General features: G+C 42.6%; 1 protein-coding gene across 3 annotated transcripts in view; it reads left to right on the plus strand.

Annotated features, from left to right (window-relative positions):
• Positions 1-23,698, plus strand: part of LOC112266677 (rho GTPase-activating protein 35) — a 96,870-nt gene that overhangs the window by 7,903 nt on the left and 65,269 nt on the right. Inside the window, exon 1 of one of the 3 annotated variants that reach the window (XM_024444357.2) lies at positions 402-1,082. The exons of 1 other annotated variant lie outside the window; for it this stretch is intronic. The gene's annotated coding sequence lies outside the window, so the exon portion shown is untranslated. Of the gene's footprint in view, positions 1-401; positions 1,083-23,698 lie in introns of those variants that run through there. One more of the 3 variants, XM_024444359.2, reaches the window with a different exon arrangement.

Genomic DNA, 23,698 nt, shown 5'->3' on the forward strand with positions numbered 1-23,698 from the left:
GTATTCTTAATGTTTTGTATACTTGGTGTAATTTGACCACGTTTTGAGTTATAGTGTTTTACATGTACTTTGTTTACAAACATTGTAGTAAAACAAGCTTATATTTTGCATCCTGATGGGGTCTGACAGTTAAACTGAGCTCCTGAGGCATATATATATATATATATATATATATATATATATATATATATATATATAAAAAGCTAAATTCTTCAAGAATCAATGGGTATATCCAAAAATGGATGTAGAAAATGCAGATTGCCCCCTTTAATTAAAAAAATAGTATTTTATTAATACAGCAAAAAATGAAAACGAATTATGATGACTCACTAATTATTTGGAGAATATAAGCAATTATTGTATTTAGAAACATAATGAGCGTGTTGTAATTGTGTCCATGCGCCACTGGGCGAGACTACAGCTCTCTCTCTATCCTCTCGGAATAGGACGGAGGAGGAGAGGCTATATTCGGGAGAAGGGCCGGGCCGCCATTATTGGGAAGCTGAAAAAAATACACTTACACACGGTCATACATTTGGGCAGTCTGTGAAGCGATACTCATAGGAAACACAACATTTAGGGTTGTAATTATCAATTGAGCACTGCGCATCAACTAACACCGCATATGATGTGTACGCGTATGGGTATATCTGTATATTGGACACAACAAAGGAAATAACAATTGGTCAAAACAACGTGGTGAACCAAGAGAAAAACACAACGAATCAAGTCTTTTCAACGCCCCTCTTTCCTAACGCGAACATCCAGGTGACAAGAAATTGAAGTTCTACTGCATTTTCCGAGATAATTTAGGTGTTTTGTGTCCAAAGGCAAGAAAAGGAACTCCACATGCAGATGGCACCGAAAAGTTAATAGGCTACTTGTGAAAATGGAGTCTTGATTTCAGGGTAAAAAATATACCAAGTGTTCAAAAGGGGAATGTCGATATTTATGTGACTGATCGAGGAGTAGAATTTCCTCTTTGTTAAATTCTCGAGGCGTTGGGAGTGCTGTTTTTGCGAGTTGCGAAGGAGAACATTGGAGAGAAAGGAGTGAACGAGAGAAGAGGGAGGAATGCTATGGTATGTACCAGTTCATTTAGCCAATGTTTTATTTGGTTAAACGGTTCAAAAATGAAAACAATTTACGTTAACTGACTATGATGGTGTGGTGTGGCAAGGAAAACAATGTTGCGTATAACAGTTGTTTTCCAGGTTTAAATGGGTAGTTGGGAGTGAAGTGGGGGTAATAAGTGAATCTCGTTCAGACAAGAAAAATGTGTAGCAAACGGGTTTGCAATCTTTCTGTGTGGACTGGGGCTTGGTCAGGCCAGGCCAAGCTCTTCTGGGAGAATTAACCCTCTTGCGTAAAATCTCTAATCTTAATTAATGTGCCCAATAAGTGTACTTTTAGAATAGATCATTATCAAAGCGTTTTTCATCTGTGCCAATTACTGGCAGTGTTCTATTGTTTTTCATTCATTTGTTCACAATTACATGTGACTGGACAGAAGGTAGCATTCATTGGCGAAAATGTCTTCAACAATTTGGAAATATAGTGTCCCCATGCCATGCGTAATAGCCCTATGTTATGTGCCGAGAAAGTTTAAATGTTTTTTGACGAATAACAAATAAAATCAGGTCTTATGGTTGGCTACGTTACATCACCCAACGATCTGTCATTTCCCCTCCTATTCAGGGAGAATTTTGCACTAGTGTCGGTCAAGGCCCATGTCAAAAGAGTTATGGACGCATAATATTCGTTAGGTACTGCGTAATAGGTTATAGGCTAGACTATCCTATCGCCATTTCGTCATTTTATTTACATGGCAGTTAGTCTTATTTCAAAGCTTCCGGCATAATGCCAATAGGCCCATAGTATCCCACTAGTAAGGGGCGGCTGGAGTGCAAGGCATGTTTTTAATCCGTCACCATGTTTTGATATTTGTTTCCTACAGAAACTGAACGGTTTCGGCAGGACGTTTTTATGGCCTACCCATCGAAGTGTTATGACCTATTTTAATCTAGTCTACAATTTCCAATTCTATCAAGTTGCATGTCTCGAGTAAGTGCGTTTTCTGTTTTCAGTGAACATTAATTTTGAACTTCAAAATGGAATATAGACTGCGCACCGTACCCATCATTGTTTGTGATGCAAGTTGCAACATTGTATATCCTAAGTGTCTTACAAAAGCAAGTATTTCGTCCAATAATGTAACTAACACAGATAGGATGACATGTCCCTTAATAAATAGGCATTCATTTGTGCTTGCGCTGAGAATGAGTGAAGTCCGCATTGTGGCCACTCCTATGTTGGAGTGCGTGTGGTATCGTGTACTACGCTATCCAACATCGCTCAGCGCATGGAGCAGTGAATTTGTCAACGGTTTCCTCTACGGGTGTAAAGGCTCTCTGACATATTGACAAACAGCCACGGTTGGTTTGCCTTCCCTGTTCTCCACTCTGTCAATTGTCACTGTTGTATTTATGTCTGCCAGTTATCACGTTCGAGACGGTCTTGTAGTTAGACACACGTCTAGTCTTACACATTTTGGTGAATTGTAGACTATTAGGGCCTATAGATTTTTCTCTCGTTTTGTAACCAATCTCTTTTCATTCAGAGGTCCGAGTTAAGTCTGACTGTTTTGTAGTTCTTCAGCCATGTTTTGTTAATATGGGATTTCTTTTGTTTCGTTTCGAGGAATAGTCAGATGGCTATGTAACATTATACAGGCCTGCGAAATAGAGGAATTTGGTGACCACAGACAATTGAGTTGAAATTAGCCCGTTCCTCGGCTAAGGTCAAGTAGTCAAAAGTTTATCGAACCACTACGTGTGTGTTTGGTGAGTTTGCCCTTTGGAGAGTTATTTGCACTGCTATAAAACAAAAACAAATCCTGATCAAAAGAGTGATTTGTCAACCACAGCCTATTTGTGGAGGCGGATGGGAGGAGCTATAGGAGGATCTGCTCATTGTAATGAATGGATTGCATAGCACATATCAACCATTGAAACCACATGTTTGACTTGTTCCGTTTCAATGAGCCCATCCTCCTATAGCTCCTCCCACCAGCCTCCTCACAGCCTACCTATTTCTTATCATTCGGCGATTTCTTATTATATACCTTTTTAAATAGGCCTATTGAAGTACTGTATTAGTCATCTTACACAGCAAGTATGACAACACCATTATGGAGTTGTTGGCTTGGGTGTCAAGAACTTTCCTAACATGATCACCCCCCCCACACACACACACATTTACACTATAGCCTCTCGACTTCCTAGTACTTCCAGGCCGTTTGAGTAATGAATTGGTAGGCTCCCTTGTCTCCCAATCCTGCTTCTGCAGATAGTAGGATCTGAGTTGACCTCCCACCACCCGGGGTCTGTGATATGGAGCGCCTGCTAAGAAAGGAATGCTGGAAGGGATTGACCTGCTCTGTGCTGGGGGCCCGGAGAGGAGTCCGAGCAGGAATAATAATTATAATAGATTTATTTTGTATAGTGCTTTTCATTACAAACAAGATTCTCAGTCTCCGAACACATGGATGGAGGGAGGGAGGGAGGGAGGGAGGGAGGGATTAAGCTCTCATTCCTCCCTCTGTGTGAAGAGGAGCAGAGACAGTGTTTTGGTTTTATTTGAGGGAGAGAAAGTTTTAGAGGTCAGAAGAGGAACCACAGTGCCTTCATAAAGTATTCACAACCATTGACTTTTTCCTACATTTTGTTGTTACAGCCTACATTTAAAATGGATTCAATTGAGATTTTATCACTGTCCAAAACAAAATACCCCATAATGTCAAGGTGTAATTTTGAGTCAATAAGTGTTCAACCCCTTTGTTATGGCAAGCCTAAAAACGTTCAGGAGTAAAAATGTCCTTAACAAGTCACATAAGTTGCATGAACTCACTCTTTGTGCAATAACAGTGATTTTTGAATGACTACCTTGTCTCCGTACCTCACAAATATAATTATCTGTAAGGTCCTTGCCTGGTTAAGTAAAACATTTACGTGACTTTCAAACAAATATTCAACCAAAAAGACCAGGGAGGTTTTCCAATGACTCACAAAGAAGGGCACCTATTGGTAGATGGGTTTAAATTTTTTTTTTTAAAAGCTGACATTGAATATCCCGTTGAGCATGGTGAAGTTATTAGTTACACTTTGGATGGTATATCAATAGACCCAGTCACTACAAAGATACAGGCGTCCTTCCTAACTCGGTTGCCGAAGGAGAACGCTCAGGGTTTTCACCATGAGGCCAATGCTGACTTTAGAACAGTTACAGAGTTTAATGGCTGTGATGGGAGACAACTGAGGATGGATCAACAAACATTGTAGTTACTCCACAATACTAACCTTAATGACAGAGTGAAAAGAAGGAAGCCTGTACAGAATAAAAAATGGTTGTATAGCAATGATCAACAACCAATTTGACAGAGCTTAGAAAATGGTCCAATCCAGGTGTGCAAAGCTCTTAGATTTACCCAGAGAGACTCACAGCTGTAATCGCTGCCAAAGGTGATTCTAACATGTATTGACTCAGGGGTGTGAATACTTATGTAAATTAGATATTTGTGTATTTCATTTTCAATAATATTGTAAAAATGTCTAAAAACATGTTTTTACTTTGTTATTGGGTATTTTGTGTACATGGGTGAGGAAACAATAATTTAATCCATTTTGAATTCAGGCTGTAACACAACAAAATGTGGAATAAGTCAAGGTGTATGAATACTTTCTGAAGGCACTGTAGCAGGCTCACAATACTGCATCATTGGTCATGACAGAGTTGTATATGTGGATTTCACTTCCTCCTTGAGGCAAATTCCAAAACCTGCTCCAGACAGGAGAGTAAAGGTGGACGTGTAGAATAATCTTCTGCTGTGTTGGTCTACGATGGCCTGCTATATTGGAAAATGGATGACTGAACATTTTCCTTGATCTCAATAAACCTCATAGGAAAGACTCACTGGACACTACACAAACCCATATGTCAGACTCATGCAAACACCACCAATAGCATGGAGCTGCTATATGGTAATACTCTAAATACTTTACCCGTATTTAAATTCTACATTCTATCCAGTTATCGATCTACTCTTCCGAGGAAGGGTCATAGGCTACATTATCCCTGTGAATTCAACTGCACTCTTTTGGCTAGTTGCTCTTCCACTGAACCGATCACAAACCCGCTTTTGGTTTTGCCGCTCAGCTAGCCTGCCTCTCTGCTCCCAGGTAACGTATTAGCAGTCAGGACTTCCTGGTCTCCGCCTGATTGGGCCCTTTGCGGCGCAGACACACCTCACCAGGAAGCCGCGTCCCTCACAAACAGCGGTACCATTTGCTCGAGCAGCACGCCCCTCCTCTCTCCTGTACCCGCTCGCCATTGCCCCTCCCTGGGCCGCAGGTTGTGCCGCGAGTCCTTGGTCCGCCTCCTCATCCACACACAGCGGAGGGCCCAGGCCATGTCATAGACATCAAGTCCCGGGACGTAGTGATTTGGGTCGATACAGACGGTGATAAAAAAAGTTCTACGGGGCCTCGTCACACGTTTCAGGGGAGAGGAGCACCAGTTGTCTTCAGCTTCTCTAGGAGCAAGGGCACCTCTCCACCTTTCGCCATCGTCCTGTTTATTAGCAGGTCCTGACCATCACAATACACCTGTAAAAGCTGTTCAAGGCTTATACTATACATGCTGTAAATAACGAGGTCCACTAGTTCTGAGGCCTCATTTCCCCATCTACTAGCCCATACAGCCATGCACGTTCAGTCCCTTTGGTTCTGACAATAACCAATCATCTATTGTCCAGCCTTCGGTAAAGACTAACTTCATGTAGTGTTCAGATCACAATTCGGCTATAAGCAAAATCAATGCACACAATTCATGTAATGTGAAATCTGTTGTAAAATGTATTTTACGGTTTAAAAAAAGTTTATTATAAGGTATATTACTGCCTTAATTTTTGCTGGACCCCCAGGAAGAGTAGCTGCCGCCAATGTATGGGAATGCATAATAAATACAAATATTGGCCACTAAACCCTTAAATCTATCCAACAGTAACCATGCCACATCTCATTAAGTGACGATGAAACACTCTGGTTTCTCAAACCACCTTGCCTCTGAATGAAATTTTCACCTGTTCATTCACAGATCTCACATTCCCGCCAGCCTAGGGAGAGGTCATATTTCGTGGGAATGTTTCACAGAGCGAGAGCTGTTAAATCGTCGCTGTGTCTTACTAGGAAAAGTGATGTTGAAAAGTTTGATTGAAAGTGGAAGCCAGTGTTTTGATAGGAGAGCTAATTATAGACAGCAGCTATAGAATTTGTTGGCCAGATTACAGTGGCTCGCTTCTGAATGGCTGCCTTGTTTGAGACCCGAGTATAAGGCAGGGGAACGGCAATAAGAGACCATTTTTATCTGAACCATTAGAAAGTGTGCATGTGTTGAATTGCTGATTTTATGGATGACGATAGCTTGTTACAAAGGACTCCAGGTTCTTGTGCTGTTCCAAAGTCAGTTTGATCTGTTGCCTTTGAGTGGTCAAGGCCAGAGTTGGGGAAGGGAAAAACTGATTCCATTGCAGCAGAGGGGAACATATCTCAAGGTTTTATGGGGTTGAACAATAACTAGTCCTGTCCTGCAGAAGCCTATATACGCAATGTTTCCTAGAAATCCTTGTACTCCCATAAGCCTGTAAAATGTTTCACAGGACATCAATGAGAAAGTGGATGCAATGTCTCCTCTTATCGATCACAAATCCCCACCCCTCCCTGAATTGCAAAGATGGTATATACCCACGTTACAAATACTGCTATTGGAGCGCTCCAGTGAAAGGTATGGGTGAGCTGTTGTGTGAATAGGGGTTATCAGCCTTTGTGAGGGCAGTTTGAATTGCCCGCCATGTCCTGGGTGACAAAAGGGGGCCATGATGTTTAGATGAATGGTGACCATGGAGATGGAGGCCCAGGATGTGGGCCACTGTTCGCTGCAGTGCTCCTCGAGACAAGATACAATTGCAAGAGGGAGAAAGGGGAATGAAGGAGATTAGAAACGAGAGCAAGAGAAAAAGGAGTGATGGAACGGGGGAAGAATGCAGGATTTAGTCAACAAGGAAAGAGAATCGAAAGGAGTAAAAAGCGAGGGAATGAGACTCGGAGCGAGGGGGAAAAAGTGACTGACAGAGAGATGCACATTTAGTGAGCTGTTCCAATGATGTAAGACACAGTTGGCCCTTTAGGCTGTGTTCCTGGTATGTGCCCCCTCAGTTCTGTGCCGAGGGATCAGCAATCAATGGCAACCGTCAGTAACCCTGCTGTCTGGCTATTGGCCACAGGGGATTACTCAGCACATTCAGCCAAGGCTATGAGTAATGCTGGCGACTAAGATGAGGGCTCTGAACTACAATGGGCAGGAACAGAGATGCAGACATCCAATGGAAGTTCTCTAACATCTCTTTTCCGAAGCATTCTTTGGCCTGATTGACAGCAAATTCGGCCTGAAGTATATCTCGGAGTATATCAGCACAGTTTCAGTGCATCTTAGTGGGGCTCAGGAGCCTCCATCTGTGGTTGTGAGCGACTGAGCCAGCTGTTTTATCTGGGGCACTTTGTTTCTGAGAGGCTAGAGACCCACAGGAGCACAGTGGAGTGCGAGATCAGGGGAAGAGCTCTCAGCGCATTCCACCCACACGGAGTTAAGCAGGCTAACCCGGAGCACGTGTGTGTACCTGCATGTGCTTAAAAGATCTTATTTAAAAAAAATATCGCTCCAATATATTTTCTACATATTTTAAAATCTGGTTTGAGTCGTTTAAGTTTACACTGAAAACATTTGACCATCCCACCGCTGCAAAATGAATATAGGGGAAACACTGGAATTAGGACTTTTGGGTGTGGAATTGGGCCTCCTTTTCTGAGATTTAGTACAATCAACCGGGGATCGGTCCCATGTGCTTTCTGAGTTTGGGGAGACCTGCTTTGGAGTAGATCCCAAGTCATTAGAAGTCCATAGATCCTTCTAGAACATGACCTTAACTGAGGTTTAATTTGTATTATCTGTTCCCAGCATCTGAGGGGATTCCAGGTTCTCTTATGTGCTGTCACCGCAGGAAGCGTTGTCTTTTATTCAAACTGTCTTGTACGTCGCTACACCTGCAGCACAGAGAGAGCGCGCTGTTCCACTTCCACCATATTCTAATTAAAGGTGACAGGTTTAATCACCGACTGATAAGCTGCCAGGAGAGGAGGGAAAAGAGCCCACAGACGACTAGAGGCCTTAAACAGCCACTCTTCTGAGCTTAGCTCTTTCTTTCGATCGCTCTCTCTCTCTCCGCCCCCACCTGTCTCCCTCCAGCACTCCGCATCTCTTCGTAGAATCGTGGTGCTACATTAGTGTCAGCAGTGGTTCAAGACAGTGGAAGGGCACCACCTTGTCACAAGGCGTTAGTGTGGGATGCCATTTCGGGAGTTCTCGTGACCAGTATGTTGCCCTTTACCACTTCCCCATTGGCCCAGGCAGACTGGAAGGTGAGGGGCACACACAGGTTTCATATCAAACCAAGTGTGACTTTGTGTTTTATGTTGAAGGTCATTTCCATGTAAAATGACCTATGAGCACCAACGTGATGTTTTATAGGAGCATGTCAAATGAAAGTCTTTTTTGGGAAATAAAGGCCTAGATATGTTTTTCCATCGCAAAAATGTGGTATAAGCAAAGGCTTTGATTTCTGGTCACACAGATATGAGGCGGGGGGGGTCTTAAAACATACTAGTAAAAATTGTGTGCCGCCCTATGGGACTCCCGATCATGGCCAGATGTGACACAGCCTGGGATCAAACCCGGGTCTGTAGTGACGCCTCTAGCACTGCGATGCAGTGCCTTGGACCACAGCGCCACTCGGGAGGCCCTTCCACAAGTTAAGAAACTTTGCTTAGTTGAAGAAATATTGTCTTAAGGTTAGCTTGTTAACTGAACAAGGCAGTCACACACACACACTTCATATGAAACAAATGGGTTGGTAATTGCAGCACAATGCACACTACACTTAATCAAAGACCGTACATGTGAAGATGGGCAGAAACTGTTTCTCCAATAGAAATCCCGATCACACTTGTAGGCGACGTAATGGCTTGTCACTTTCATGAGGTTGGAGTAATAACATGCTCAGCTACTTAAAAATATTGTCTCGAATCTAGATTGTGCCTTTTAGATATAGAGAGAAATTCTTCCCTAGTTGTTAATTTTCACTTCACTCATTGACTTCACAAACCCTGGCCTGATTGGTCTGTTACACAAGTTTTACCGGAAGTCCCACAATGTTGAGCCTCTGGGTTTAGAAACTATATGACTTACTGTTGCCAGCTTGGTAAAGCAATATCTTGTAAGATTATTTGAAATACTTAAATTCACTCTCCATTATCCCACACTGCCACTGCCAGTTTGCTTGCTAGTTAACATTAGCTTAACCGTTCGCGTTACCATTTACCAGTAGCAAAACCTAGTTAGCTAGCTTCACTGGCTCTCGGCAGCTGCTTCATTAAATGAATCCATTGAGATTGAATTATAATGTTGCTAGCTACACTAGTTATCTTGTTGTGGCCATCTGGCTAGTATCATGGGCGGAGGTGCTGGGTATCTATCGGCAATAAGATTTCTCTTGTGTCTGATAGGGCTGGGCGGTATACCGTATTTTCCAATATACCGGTATTGCTGCATGGGCTGGTTGGGGTTTGTACTTGAAAGCTTGCTTTGTTAAATGTGATACGTCCCGCTTAAATCTTGTTAGCCGCTAATGCTAGTCGCTAGCTAATTAAATGTACTGAGTCAGAGCAGATGTAATTAGCGATACAGCCTGATAATACCAGTGACGGTGTAGACCTAAAACACTTTATTATGTTTGTAAAGTTCTATTCATTACACAAGAATAATCTCAAAGGGCATAGCATCGAAAAATCGTTAAAAAAACAAAGCAAATATATCTGACCACAACATGGAAGAAACAAAGTCTAGGAGGAAGGTTAGGCCAGCCTATCGATGAGTCTTAAAGTGGAACTGACACCATTTTAATAACTTTCCATAAATGAAAGAAACAGGTCATTGTAGTACTGGTCTTAAAGATCAAATTCGCAGTTTGTTTCAAAACCAACTTCCATAAGAGTTTTAAAATGGTTTATATTTGACTAAAATGTATATTTACGTAGAGTAAGGCACTCTTGGCAGAATTAAATGGATGCAGTCAATGCATAACTAATAAAATTCCCCAAGAAATGTGACGCACTAAGCTACTCATTTCATCGAACTTGAACAACTGTTAGCATACCTCTTAGTTGTCATTCAAAATGTATTTGGCATCAATCAAATGAGCAGGCAGGCAAGCTGTAAATCCCATTCAATTGTGGATTGTTATTGGACTCGGGGCAGGCTGCTACTACCCATCGTATTCACAATGCAATTTTTGACTGAAAAAGTTAAACCCCCTTAACCTACCGTCCCCCGTGCCACATTTTTTCTCATCTGGCTCAGGCTAACATCCTTGCTGTTGTGCATAGGCAACCGAGGGAGATAGAGCCTACTTTTTTGGTTGTTTGATCAATGGGTCTTTAAATTAACCAGAAGTAAGACTCCCATGGTATTTTATGTATTCGCAAAAAAACATTAAGCTTTCTTCTTGTGACTTTTGCTACTGCTTTCTAAACCAACGATCTAAATAAAGTTCTGCTGCCTGTAAACACAGTCCAGTCTAGTGCAGCAGCAATTGCAAATGGAATGTTACATGCGTGTATGGCATGGCCTATTTGCATAAGGGGCGTACTCAAACTGTGATTTGGTTATGGCGCACCGGTCTGTGTAGAGCGGCCCTGGACAAGACTGGCAAGTTTTTAGTTTTTGTTTACTGCAGTGTCTTAAATTGCGCAAACCCACAGCGGGTTCCCTATTCATATTACTGTAGGATTTTCACAAATACCCGACTAGATGTTATTTCAAGACATTCTATGAATGTATGAAAACATCATGAAAATTAGCATATCTGTGTGCTTGCTTGTCGCAAAAATAGAAGCGGCATATTCGTCCCAAGGGTGTATGTGAAGATGGTAAAGCTACACTATGCAGAAATTGCTCTGCCGCTTCAGGGTTGCTAAAATTCTAATAGTTAGCCTCATTTCCGTGTGTGTGACAAAGTAGGCTAGTATAGTGTGGAAAATCATTGTAACATCTACCATGGTTATGGAAATATATTTTCCATAACCAAAAATATTGTATTTTCAGCTCTTGTGTACGAAACCGAAAGTAAAAGACGCAAAAACAATATTTAGTAACGGGACACATAGAAATAGTGCACATAGAACAGATATACCGCTCCTTAGACTTGCTTTTAATGAGAATTACAGATCGGTTACTGACATTTCTATGTGAATTTTTGGTCGGGTCGCCCATAAAGTTAAATATTGCCACTTTTGTAATAGGATATGACAGTGCTGTGTCAGTTCCTCTTTTTTAAAGTCTCCTTTACAAGCTCAAACAGTCCGAACAGCTTTGAGATGATCTAGAAGGGCGTTCCATAGGTGTGGTAAAGACATGGTCCCCCATTGTGTGTCGCCTGGTCCTAGGGGCATGAAGCAGTTTGGCGTGGTTTGAAAGTAGGGTGCGTGTAGTAGTCACAAACCACAGTTGCAATAGAGCACAGTACAGTAGAGCACACGTAGAGTACAGTATAATGTAATATACCCTATTGTACTGTATTTAACTATACGTTACTGTGCTGTACTGAACTGTACTCTACCTTTCTTTACTCTAATGTACTGCACTCTACTACTGTGCTGTACTCTATGCCCAAACTTGTGAAACATGGACGTCTATGATTGGTACAGATTTGTGTCTTGTTTGGGGGGCAGAGCTCATTAGAATAACAGCCAATATGTAGAATAATACCCAAGCATGAGGATATTACATTTTTCTACCTTTGTGTACCTATTCAGGATATCACCATGAAGAGAATGACATTCATACACCGAACAATAATATACATGCAACAATGTCAAAGATTTTACTGAGTGACAGTTCATATAAGGAAATCAGTTAATTGAAATAAATTCATTAGGCCCTAATCGATGGATTTCGCATGACTGGGAATACAGATATGCATCTGGTCACAGATGTATCAGAAAACCAGTCAGTGTCTGATGTGTGAGCACCGTTTGCCTCATGCAGCGCGACACATCTCCTTCGCATAGAGTTGATCAGGCTGTTCATTGTGGCCTGTGGAATGTTGGCCCACTCCTTTACAATGACTGTGCGAATTTGCTGGGATTTGGAACACGCTGTTGTACGTGTCTTTTCAGAGCATCTCAAACATGCTCAATGGGTGACATATCTGATGAGTATGCAGGCCATGGAAGAGCTGGGACATTTTCAGCTTCTAGGAATTGTGTACAGATACTTGCGACATGGGCCGTGCATTATGTTGAATTAGGTGATGGTGGCAGATGAATGGCACAGCAAGGAGCCTCAATCTCATCACTGTATCTCTGTGCATTCAAATTGCCATAGAAGAAATGCCACTGGAATTTTTTATCCGTAGCTTATGCCTGCCCATAACATAACCCCACCGCCACCATTGGGCACACTGTTCACAACTTTCACATCAGCAAATCCGTAAAGAGCACACTTCTCCAGCATGGCAGTGTTCTCTGGCAACATCTCTGTTGGACATTCCTACAGTCATCATCCCAATTGTACGCTCCTTTGAAACGTGAGGCATCTGTGGCATTGTGTTGTGTGACACAACTGCACAGTTTACAGTCACCCTTTTTTGTCCCCCAGCACAAGGTGCACCTGTGTAATGACCATGCTGTTTAATCAGCTTCTTGATTTGCCACACCTGTCAGGTGGATGGATTATCTTGGCAAAGGAGAAATGCTCACTAACAGGGATGTAACAAATATTTGTGCAAGAAATAAGATTTTTGTGGACATGGAACATTTCTGGGATCTTTTATTCAAGCTCATGACAAATGTGACCAACACTTTACACGTAGCGTTTCTATTTTTGTTGAGTGTAATTATGCTCTTCTGTATAATACAGATGAAGGACCCATGATGTCATTATGTTATCTTCATTCTATTACTGGGTGTTGATGCACTTCACTTACTGTAGTTTAAAATAATATTTTTTTAATAAATTTTTTTACTCGAGGTGTCATGTCATAGCTGATGCCCCATTCTTTCGGCAGACATCTTTGAATCTTAGTTCGGAGTAGATATTTAAGTTTTAGGAAAAACGTGCTCACATAAAAAATGGAGGGAGATTTTACGGTCATTCAGTTACCAAACTTTGCATCTGCACTATTCCTCAAGTAAATGTGTTTTAGTAAAATGTTCAGTGGCAATTTTTGAAGGTAGACGTCTGCATATACAGTGCATTCAGAAATTATTCAGACCCCTTGACTTTGTCCACGTTTTGTTACATTACAGCCTTATTCTAAAATGAATAAAATAAAATAAAAAGTTCTCATCAACCCGCACACAACCCCATAATGTTAAAGCAAAAACAGATTTTTAGAAAGTTTTGCACATTTTATTTAAAATTAATAACAAATACCTTATTTACACAAGTATTCAGACTCTTTGCTATGAGACTCGAAATGAAGCTCAGGTGCATCCTGTTTCCACTGAATAGACTTGAGATTGATTGATTGATTGATTGATTGGAGTCCACGTGGTAAACTCAATTGGTTGGACATGATTTGGAAAGGCACGCACATGTCTATATAAGGTTCAACAGTTGGCAGTGCATGTCAGAGCAAAAACCAAGCCACGAGGTCAAAGGAATTGTCCGTAGAGCTCCGAGACAGGATTGTGTCGAGGCACAAATCTGAGGAAGGGTACCAAACATGTCTGCATAATTGAAGGTCCCCAAGATCACAGTGGCCTCCGTCATTCTTAAATGGAAGAAGTTCGGAACCACCAAGTCTCTTCTTAGAGCTGGCTACCTGGCCAAACTGAGCAATCGGGGGAGAAGGGCCTTGGTCAGGGAGGTGACCAAGAACCTGATGGTGACTCAGACAGAGCTCCAGAGTTCCTCTGGTGGAGTGCTGCAGAGATGGTTGTCATTATGGAAGGTTCTTCCACCTCCACAATCAGGCCTTTATGGTAGAGTTGCCAGACGGAAGCCACTCCTCAGGAAAAGGCACTTGACAGCCTGCTTTGTGTTTGCTAAAAGCCACCTAAAGACTCTGACTATGAGAAACAAGATTATCTGGTCTGATGAAACCAATTGAACTCTTTGGCCTGAATGCTAAATATCACGTTTTGAGGAAACCTAGCACCATCCCTACAGATGGTGGTGGCAACATCATCATGCTGTGGGGATGTTTTTCAGCGATAGGGACTGGGAGACTAGTCAGGATCGAGGGAAAGATGAACGGAGCAAAGTACAGAGAGATCCTTGACGAAAACTAGAGGTCGACCGATTATGAGCTTTCAACGCCGATACCGATTATTGGAGGACCAAAAAAAAGCAGATACCGATTAATCTGACAATTTTTTAATTACAAATATATATATGTGTGTGTAATAATAATAATAATAATAATAATAATAATAATAATAATAATAATAATAATAATAATAATAATAATGACAATTACAACAATACTGAATGAACAATGAATTATTTTATTTTGACTTAATACATCAATAAAATCAATTTAGTCTCAAGTAATTGAACATGTTCAATTTGGTTTCAATAATGCAAAAATAAAGTGTTGAAGAAAGTAAAAGTGCAATATTTGCCATGTAAGAAAGCTAATGTTTAAGTTCCTTGCTCAGAACATGAGAACATATGAAAGCCGGTGGTTTCTTTTAACATGAGTCTTCAATATTCCCAGGTAAGAAGATTTTTGAGGATGTAGTTATTATAGGACTATTTCTCTCTCTACCATTTGTATTTCATATACCTTTGACCACTAGATGTTCTAATAGGTACTTTAATATTGCCAGCCTAATCTCGGGAGTTGATAGGCTTGAAGTCCTAAATAGCGTAATGCTTGAAGCATTGCGAAGAGCTTCTGGCAAATGCAGGGAAGTGCTGTTTGAATGAATGCTTACGAGCCTGCTGCTGCCTACCACCGCTCAGTCAACTTAATTATAATATAATAACACACAGAAATACGAGCCTTAGGTCATTAATATGGTCAAATCCAGAGCTATCATTTTGAAAACAAAACATTTATTCTTTCAGTGAAATACGGAACCGTTCCGTATTTTATCTAATGGGTGGCATCCAGAAGTCTAAATATTGCTGTTACATTGCACAACCTTCAATGTTATGTCATAATTATGTAAAATTCTGGGTAATTAGTTCGCAACGAGCCAGGCGGCCCAAGCTGTTGCATATACCCTGACTTTGCGTGGAATGAACGCAAGTGACGTGACACAATTTGCCTAGTTAATATTGTCTGCGAACATGAATTTATTTTAACAAAATATGCAGGTTTAAAAAATATATATATATATACTTCTGTGTATTGAGAAAGGCATTGATGTTTATGGTTAGGTACAGTCGTGCAACGATTGTGCTTTTTTTCCGCAAATGCTCTTTTGTTAAATCATCCCCCGTTTGGCGATGTTGGCTGTCTTTGTTAGGAAGAAATAGTCTTCACACAGTTCACAACGAGCCAGGCGGCCCAAACTGCTGCATATACCCTGACTCTGTTGCACAGAACGCAAGAGAAGTGACAATTTTCCTAGTTAAAAGAAATTGGTGTTAGTAGGCAATATTAACTAAATATGCAGGATTAAAGATATATACTTGTGTATTGATTTTAAGGCATTGATGTTTATGGTTAGGTACACATTGGTGCAACGACAGTGCTTTTTTCGTGAATGCGCTTGTTAAATCACCCATTTGGCGAAGTAGGCTGTGATTCAATGATAGATTAACAGGCACCGCATCGATTATATGCAATGCAGGACAAGCTAGATAAACTAGTAATATCATCAACCATGTGTAGTTAACTAGTGATTATGTTAAGATTAATTTGTTTTTTATAAGATAAGTTTAATGCTAGCTAGCACCTTACCGTGGCTCCTTGCTGCACTCGCATAACAGGTAGTCAGCCTGCCACGCAGTCTCCTCGTGGAGTGCAATGTAATCGGCCATAATCGGTGTCCAAAAATGCAGATTACCGATTGCTATAACTTGAAATCGGCCTTAATTAATCGGCAATTCCGATTAATCGGCCAACCTCTAATTAAAACCTGCTCCGGAGCCCTCAGGACCTCAGACTGGGGCAATGGTTCACCTTCCAACAGGACAATGACCCTCAGTTTTTTATTTATTTAACTAGGCAAGTCCGTTAAGAACAAATTCTTATTTACAATGGACTACCTGCGAACAGTGGGTAAACTGCCTTATTCAGGGGCAGAATAACAGATTTGTTTACTTTGTCAGTTCGGGGAATCCATCCAGCAACTTTTCGGTTACTGGCCCAACACTCTAACCACTAGGCTACCTGCCGCCCCTAAGCACACAGCCAAGACAATACAGGAGTGGCTTCGGGACAATTCTCTGACTGTCCTTGATTGGCCCAGCCAAAGCCCGGACTTGAACCCAATCGAACATCTCTGGAGAGACCTGAAAATAGCTGTGCAGCAACGCTCCCCATCCAACCTGACAGAGCTTGAGAGGATCTGCAGAGAATAATATGAGAATCTCTCCAAATACAGGTGTGCCAAGCTTGTAGCGTCATACCCAAGAAGACTCCAGGCTGTAATTGCTGCCGAAGGTGCTTCAACAAAGTACTGAGTAAAGGGTCTGAATACGTATGTAAATGTGAAATATCAGTTTTCTAAAAAACTGTTTTTGCTTAATCATTATGGGGTATTGTGTGTAGATTGAGGGGGGGAGGGGATAATTGTATCATTTTTAGAATAAGCCTGTAACATACAAAATTTACAAAGTCAAGGGGTCTGAATAATTTCCGAATGTGCTGTAGGTGTATTGTTTGTTCATCTTTTGAATCAGAAGTTTTTGCTTGGCATACATTTTCAAAGTGTAAAAGTAAGTGTATGGGGCAATTCCACGATAACATGTATTTGTGCGTGCATGCTCACAGAATATTAAGTGCACACATACAAAAAAGAACATTTTGCAGGTAGGGATGGCATGTGAGGATCCATTTCCAACTGGAAGCTTGCTTAAGGTACTTTTACCTTCCAAATTATTACCTACTTGAAGATCTGTAATTTTTTTGATTTGTTTACCTAGTGAATTTAAACTCCGAGCACAGAGACCCAGGGAGTGGACGCTGATATGTTGTCAACGAAGTCTTGAAAGCTGAAATTATGATTTATTTAAAGCAATCACAAGGACATCTAGATAGATAGCACAGGTGACACTGGCCCCGGCCCATTACACACACACACACACACACCCTCACCACTTACCCCTCTTTACCACTGACCCCTCTTTACCTTCCCCCACCATCTTACTGCTCCATAACCTATCGCTCAGAGTTGTTATAGCTATTACATGACCGTGGATAAGAGAAGGTGGATGTTCATAGCCATTCTTTAATATAGCGGCCGACACGTCCCTTATCTTGCCTGGGTCCAGGCCAGGGCTTGCGGGCCTCTGCTTAAGGATGACTTGGCCCGGCGTTATCGATCGGCCTGTCATCTCGCCACCACTTAGCTAATGATGTCAGTGTTATCCAGCTGGGGAAACGGCCATAAAACCGCAAGCTCCGCCGCCCAGAAGATGGATGGGGCGCTCCCAGGACAGGAGTCATGAGCCGCTCGACTACGACCGCTTCATACGGTCTCTCTTCTCTCTCCCGTCTCTTTCCTATCACTGTCCCCTTTCTCCCCTCTTGCCCTCGCGCTTTAGTGTCTCTCAGGCTAACATGTGCAAAGAAGTCTCTTCTTTGTTGATATGGCCAAGAAGACATTTCGAATGATCGCTGTGAGATGCCAATGTTGTGGCAACAAGCAACACATTCAGTCACATCAAATCCATTATTACCCCAAGGTAGTAAACCCAAAAGACCTATGCTTTAGGCTAGCTGTGGGTTTGGGGAGGTGATGTGGATCATCAATCGAGGGGAAATGATCTTTCGGCACCCTGATTCCCCAGGATGCAGCAGGACTCCCAGGGTCCAAAGCTCTTACATCACAGTTAATTTCCTTTTGTAGTTTGGAGGATTTTGAGCTCCAGCATTTTGTAACAGCCCTGTGAAAACTGAAGAAATGGTGACTTGGATGATAAGAGCAAGAAAGACATTAAATTAGCGTGTAGATTCTAGGTCAAAGACTAAAGACCGATAAGGGCAGGACCGTTTATTGCAAGTGGTTCATCATTGGAGTTCAACCCCATGCCAGGGAGGGCACCTAGTTGAACTACAGTTCAGATATAGGCATTGGGTACGGTTACATGCGCACAGAAATGTGATTTATTGTGGATAGTCAGATGAATATAATAGCTAGTTTGATTTTTAAATGTTTACGTCCTTTGCCTGAAGAACGATTTCATCCTGTTTTACATGGACACGTCTGAAATCAGGCTACTTGATGGCACTCAAAATAAATGTTATACCACAGCGACCATGTTATTTAAGGGAGACCTATTTGTTTCTGAGTTTGGACATATATCAAGTTATGTGAGCTTTTTCTAAGATGCATACGTTCAGTTTTTCAGAACTCATTTCACTTGCGCAGAAGAGGGAGGCTGGAGCTCTGATTTAAAAGGAGTTACATGTCCTAAGAATTTGTAAGATTGCTCAGAAAAACAGGTTTTAATCTGCGTGTGCTTATGTCGATTTTGACCTTTATGCTGATTTAATGGCGCCGATGGATAGGGCTGCCATGCTTCTAGCTCTTAGGAAACTTTGGAGTATTTTGTTTTTTAAAGTTATTTCTTACATTATTAGCCCAGGACATTTTTTGTTATTATATACAGCCGGGAAGAACTTTTGGATATCAGAGCAGCGGTAACTCGCCAGCATTACGACTAGGAACACGACTTTCCCGAATCGGATCCTTTGTTCGTACCCCTCAGGGCAATTGAACTGATTCCAGAGGCTGTTCCAAAACACCGCCGGTGGAAAAGAGGTATTCGTAGGGGACTTTTAGTCTGACCCGGGAGGCGTGCACACCACCCACCGCTTCCGAGTATATTACTCGCTAATGTTCAGTCTCTGGATAATAAAGTTGACGAGCTCAGGGCGAGGATTTCCTTCCAGAGAGACATCAGGAATTGTAACACATTCTGTTTCACGGATACATGGCTATCTCGGGATATACTGTCCCCGTCCATACAGCCAGCTAGGTTCTCAGTTCATCGCACAGACAGAAATGAAGAACTCTCGGGGAAGAAGAAGAAAGTCAGGGGTGTATGTTTCATGATTATCTACTCATGGTGTGATTGTGGTAACATACAGTAACTCAAGTCCTTTTGTTCACCCGACCTAGAATACCTCACAATCAAATGCCGACCGTATTACCTCCCCAAGAGGATTCTTGTCGGTTATAGTCACATCCATGTATATTCCCCCTCAAGCCGATATCACAATGTCCCTCAAAGAATTTCACTGTACTTCATGCAAACTGGAAACCACATATCCCGAGGCTGCATTTATTGTAGCTGGGGATTTTAACAAAGCACATTTAATTAAAACATTACCGAAGTTCTATCAACACATTGACTGTGGTACTCGCGCTGCTAAAACACTCGACCACTGCTACTCCAACTTCCGGGATGCCTACAAGGCCCTCCGCCACCCTCTCTTCGTCAAATCTGATCACAACTTAATTTTGCTCCTCCCTTCCTATAGGCAGACACTCAAACGGGAAGTACCCGTGCTAAGGACTATTCAACGCTGGACTGACCAATCGGAATCCATGCTTCGATTGTTTTAATCACGCTGACTGGGATATGCCTCCGCGAACAACGTAAACTCAGTCACTGTATTAGTGTATTCGTCTATCTGGAAGTGTATTGGATATGTTGTACCCACTGTGACCATTAAAACCTACACTAACCAGAAACCCTGCATTGATAGAGGCATTCATGCAAAACTGAAAGCACAAACGATCACATTTATTAACCATGGCAAGGTGACTGGGAATATGGGCGAATACAAACAGTGTAGTTATTCCCTCTGTAAGGTAATCAAACACAAACAGGAGAAACATCAGTATAGAGACAAAGTGGAGTCACAATTCAATGGCTCAGACATGAGACGTATGTGGCAGGATCTACAGATAATCATGGACTACAAAGGGAAAATCAGCCACGTCGCGTACACCGTCTTGCTTCCGGACAAGCTAAACACCTTCGCCCGCTTTGAGGATAACACCGTGCCACTGACGCAGCCCGCTACCAAGGACTGTGGGCTCTCCTTCTCCGTGTTAACCCTCGAAGGACTGCTGGCCCAGACGGCATCCCTAGCCACGTCCTCAGAGCATGCACAGACCAGATGGCTGGAGTGTTTACGGACATATTCAATCTCTCCCTATCCCCGTCTGCTGTCCCTACACACTTCAAGATGTCCACCATTGTTCCTGTACCCAATAATGCAAAGGTTACTGAACTAAATGACTCTCGCCCTGAAGCACTTACTTCTGTCATCATGAAGTGCTTTGAGACTAGTCAAGTATCATATCACCTCTACCTTACCTGATACCCTAGGCCCACTTCAATTTGTTTTCCACCCCAATAGATCCACAGACGATGCAATCACCACGCCCTATCCCATCTGGACAAGAGGAATACCTACATAAGAATGCTGTTCGTTGACTATACCTCAGAATTCAATACCATAGTACCATTCGACCATAGCTCATCATTAAGCTTGAGGCTCGGGGTCTGAACCATGCCCTGTGAAACTTGGTCCTGGACTTCCTGACGGGCTGTCCCCAGGTGGTGAAGGTAGGAAACACCTCCACTTTGCTGATCCTCAACACTGGGGACCCACAAGGATGCGTTCTCAGCCCCTTGCTGTACTCCTTGTTCACCCATGGCCATGAACGGCTCCAACTCAATCATCAAGTTTGCAGACCACACAACCGTAGTAGGCCTGATTTACCAACAATGACGAGACAGCCTACAGGGAGGAGGGGAGGGCCCTGGGAGTGTGGTGCCAGGAAAATAACCTCTCACCCAACGTCAACAAAACAAAGGTGCTGATTGTGGACTTCAGGGAGCACCCCCCCTATCCACAGCTACGGGTCCGCAGTAGAGAAGGTGGAAAGCTTCAAGTTCCTCGGCGTGCACATCACTGACAAACTGAAATGGTCCACCCACACAGACAGTGTGGTGAAGAAAGCGCAACAGCACCTCTTCAACCTAAGGAGGCTGAAGAAATTAGGCTTGGTGCCTAAAACCCTACAAACTTTTACAGATGTACAATCGAGAGCATCCTGTCGGGCTGTATCACCGCCTGGTACGGCAACTGCACTGCCCACAACCGCAGGGCTCTCCAGAGGGTGGTGCGGTCTGCCCAACGCACACCGGGGGTAAACTACCTTCCCCCCAAGACATCTACAGCACCCAATGACACAGGAAGGCCAAAAAGATCACCAAGGACAACAACCACCCGAGCCACTGCCTGATCACCCCGCTATCATCCAGAAGGCGAGGTCAGTACAGGTGCATCAAAGCTGGGACCGAGAGACTGAAAAACAGCTTTGATCTCAAGGCCATCAGACTGTTACATAGTCATCACTAGCACATTAGAGGCTGCTGCCCTATATACCTAGACTTGAAATAACTGGCCACTTTAATAATTTGAACACTAGTCACTTTAATGTTGACATATTTGCATCACTCGTGTGTGTGTGTGTGTGTGTGTGTGTGTGTGTGTGTGTGTGTGTACTGTATTCTATTCTACTGTATCTTAGTCTGTGCTGCTCTGACATTGCTCGTCCAAAGATGTATAAATTCTTAATTCCTTTAGTTTAGATTGTGTGTGTTAGACGTTACCGCACTGTTGGAGCTAGAACACAATCGTTTTGCTACACCCACAATAACATCTGCTACACACGTTTATGTGACAAAAACAACCTCATTTTGATAAGCAGAATGAGTTAATGACGTACTCAGCCTACTGACATAATCAATGTATTGAATTATTAGTGTGCATGTAAACGTACTCGTTGTCTGGTTCAAAGAAGGAAAATGACCAGAACTCCATGTTGACACTCTATTTGAGGTTCTTTTCCACCATTGATTGTCATGTGCTGTATGTCATAAGTCATGGAGATGAAAGGGGGAAACATGGCTGAAGATTGAAAACATTTCTGTGGGGCGGTTGTTTTGAAATGTGGAGGGAGCATGCTCAGAGTGCTAGCAAGATTCCACACCATGACTTGGATCAGTCGCGGCCATGCAGGGGAACACAATGGAGGCCTCGTCACCCAATTAGGTAAAAGGCAGTTCAGAATGCTGTCCGTCTGGTTGGGATGCGCTAGGCCCTGTTCTATTCCACTGTGACTGACTGGTTTGACGATGGGAGGGTGTGACGAAAAGAGAGAGGGAGGTGGAGAGATGAGGCTCTCTTTAATCTGCATGGGGGTGTTGACATGAACGGGTCTAGTTTGTGACGTTGCTTTGTGTGTAGGACAGTTGCCTGTTTGTGTGGAGGTTTTTATAGTCATGCTTTCTGTGACTAGCCTGCCCTTGAACCAGAGATTTCCTGAATATTACATTAGTGCACATACACTCAGTTTTACACTTCTATGATGGTTTGAGGGCCATTGAGTGCACGTAGTTACATACTCATGCTATGTCATCTCTACATCCTGTAGTGCCCTCTACCAGAAAATCCCACTATGTTGCCATAGCAGAGCAGTTTCTGGAAAATTGTGCAATGCTGAGTACACACACATCCAATTTATGGAGCACTGAGCCCAATAACACATCCATGGGGCCTCTCCCCGCCATCCCTGGGGGTCAGAGTTTGTTGGAGACAGTCCTCAATGGTTCGGGATGTAATTCCGGAGTAAGGGCGGGAAGTGGTGGTGGAGGGGGAGGAGCAGCTCGCTGTTTAGTTTGTCAGGTTTGGGCTGTACTCTAAAGGTGTTAGCATGCTTCAGTTTGGCTGGTGGGTAGCCGAAGTCGGCTAGGCGAACCGAACGAGTGTGCTTGCATACTCACTTAAAAGACATTCACTTGAAAAACGAGAAGCCGCAATAGTACTTTGTCCATTTTGAGACGCCATAGCCTCAAAATAGTCCGAATTAATCTAAGATAACTCAAGAAATCTGTCTTTTATTTTGATGTTTTGCAGAGGAGATCTTAGCCGAGCAATTTTACAGTAGATGGTGCAGTATTTCTAAATGGGAAAATGCATGAAAACTCCCAACAACCCCCCCCCAAAATACAAAATAAAAACTCCAAAATGAACAAAAACTGCAAAATGTCATCATAATATATGCAAACACTCTACCAAACTGTTTTGGCTGGTGTGTGTATGTGTGTGTAGTGATGTTTGGCGTAATGAGCATTGGCGTAATGAGCAAGACCCTCTGGTTCTTACTGGGATCCTATGACCTCTAAACCCTGACCTCTATGGCCCAGAGGAGCAGTTATGACTAATGGCCATGGCAAATAATAAAAAATGAAGGGCAAGTACACTATTTGTTCTTAGTGGAGGGTTCGAGTTAGTAAATGTTAGCAATGGAGACGAGGTTCGGAT

The sequence above is a fragment of the Oncorhynchus tshawytscha genome, linkage group LG14, assembly GCF_018296145.1.
Source record: "Oncorhynchus tshawytscha isolate Ot180627B linkage group LG14, Otsh_v2.0, whole genome shotgun sequence".
Taxonomy (NCBI): Eukaryota; Metazoa; Chordata; class Actinopteri; order Salmoniformes; family Salmonidae; genus Oncorhynchus; species Oncorhynchus tshawytscha.